Genomic DNA, 2749 nt, shown 5'->3' with positions numbered 1-2749 from the left:
GATAGGCCCCATCCTTTGTATTTACCAGCAAATTTTAACCACCAGTGAGTTCAAGAATACCACTCTCTGGCCCTATTTGGCAGATTACCATAATAACGGACATTCTTCATGCTACTTCTCGTAAGAGCTTGTTAGTATAAAAGTTGGAAAATAATGAATTTCCCGCTTGAAACCTTCAACGAGATTAATCGAATCCTCCTAATCGCCAACCACAACTGACATTTAGTGTGGCCCCCCTGTTAGTGAACAAAATACTTGATGTCCATGCCACCGAATAACTATTTCAATATACAGTGGAGTCGGGCTCTTTTATGGCACGTCTCATTTATGAAATAACTGACTCTTTGAAATATATGAATTTCCCATCTCAACTGTGAACCTTTTCCATTAACGTTAAATGGATTTAGCTATGAGTCTGGATGTGCCGAATTGGAAATGCTCCGGTTTATATAATTTAACACTAAATTATCAAAATGAAACGGAAAGTTCTATATCCGCATATACTGTGTGTTGTTAAGTGTCAAATCCAATACTAGGGTCATGTATAAGCCTAATATTTACAAAACTTTACAATTCCAAAAGTTGCTTTGATAGTTAAGGTATACAAGATTTATTTCTTTCTTCTGCGTATGAGGCATACATTCAATACCATACATAAATGCCATATCTCGGCTATTATCGAATGAATACAACACTAGAGGCGTTATTCACTCAAACGTAAGGGAAAGCTTCTTATTTCCGGCAAAAATTCAAAGCAGACGTAACAGCAATCATTTGTGATATCTAAATTCCCTTTTGCGCCTTTTATTTTATTTGTTCACATTAAGTGCCTTTAATTTTGTTTTTCGTGATAACATGTTGCGTATGTCTTCATTAGATCAAGGAAACTCAACAGCAACAAAATAGTTAGCAAAGACGTTTTCTGAGAGATTTTCTTAGACGCTACCTAATAAATTCTATTTTTAGTACTTATACATTTAATGGCTTGGATGCAGGTATACTTGATGGACCAGTAAGGAAAAATGTGAAGGGTTTATTATTATTATTATTATTATTATTATTATTATTATTATTATTATTATTATTATTATTATTGTTGTTGTTGTTGTTGTTGTTGTTGTTGTTGTTGTTGTTGTTTGTTGTTGTTGTTGTTGTCACTGTACTAAAACATGACGCGAAACGATTGTTTGGCATGAAGTGTGAATGTTGATTAAAGCAACCTAGATTTAAATATAAACACATCAGCTCCCTTTAAATTTACCATTTTTGGATTTTTCCTTTAAAGAAGTTTAAGGAAGTTCAATATTCAGGACTTGATATTATGCAAACCCTAACCAAAGTTTGCTTGTCGGTGCTGGTGTCCTTTGGAAACAATACATTGGATGAAATAACTTTCGTTACCTCTTACTTTTGGCTTTTTTCCTTAGTGATATTAATTTTTTAAATGTTTTTAAATCTTCCATTGAATGGGCATATAGGGATGAATGATCTTTTTTTTCATTTACCAGTTATTCAGATGCCTTTACTTTAATTTTTTTATCAAGTTTATATCTTGAATATTTTTAATTTTAGTAAATAACTGCCTTACAACAATTTCTCTCTCTCTCTCTCTCTCTCTCTCTCTCTCTCTCTCTCTCTCTCTCTCTCTCTCTGTAAACATGAACTTTCAAGTGAACGAAAATTCCATTAAATAAATCTGATTTTCATTTCTCATGATTGAAATAAATCTGATATAAAAAAAGGTTATAAATAATATATGTAGATCATTAAGCATAATTCTCTGTTATTATTTTTTAATATTCTGTAAGGTTATCATTATTTAGAGGATTTAGTCTTGTGTTTAGCTCACCAGAGGCTTGAGTCCTTTGAAAACAGGATCATAACTTTGTAATCTTTAGAGACAGGATTTTTGGATTTGCTGAACTTTCGAACTCATCACTGATAATGCGTAAATGAAGAGAGACAGTGAACAATAGTTCAGAAGGAGGTAGGCCCTCAAATATCAGTTGCCAGAAACATGGAAAGATATCAAAGATCAAGACAGAGGATTTAACAGTACGAAAATTTATGAAAATTTCGTTCTGGAGATTTCGATAATCATCAAATAAGTATGAAATCACAGGAAGGTGAAATTGCTTAGCACTGCAGTTTAAAATCCATCCTAGTAAAAATTACTAATGCTTACAAACAACTGTTAAAAAGTTCGTCAAAAGTTGTTTATAGCCAGTGCCCTATAGAATGTGAAATCGAAGTTGTGTCATGTCAACATAGATAAAAACGCGAAACACGATTCAAAAATATAGTTAATTTCAAATTTTTCTTCCGCTTAAAATATTGGTATCAAACGATGTAACAACAAATGTACTTACACTTGAGTTCGTTACAGAAAAAAGAAACCGATTATTATTTTTAATTAGGTATTATATATTAAGTAGTGAACAAATAAAGGGTGTCATAAGGAATAGTGAACATTATGATAATCAACATAAGCGCTGCATGACTTTTTCATCTGATATGTAATGAACGTGAAACAGTTGCAGCCTGTTTAGATGGAACCTTTTCCAAAACGACGCATAAATTGCAGAATGCCAGCACACGACATTTCCTTGAAATACTGATGCAAGACAGAAAAGGACGACTGCTCAAAATTTTCATTCAGGAAGTGAGGGTGTCCGGAGAGAAAAGGGAATGCCACCCTTCCTTCGGAGATTTCCGTATCGTAATGGGGACCGTGAATGATATTACTGAC

The sequence above is a fragment of the Macrobrachium rosenbergii genome, chromosome 46 (genome assembly GCF_040412425.1).
Source record: "Macrobrachium rosenbergii isolate ZJJX-2024 chromosome 46, ASM4041242v1, whole genome shotgun sequence".
NCBI classification, from domain to species: Eukaryota; Metazoa; Arthropoda; class Malacostraca; order Decapoda; family Palaemonidae; genus Macrobrachium; species Macrobrachium rosenbergii.
This window is presented reverse-complemented; position numbering follows the sequence as displayed.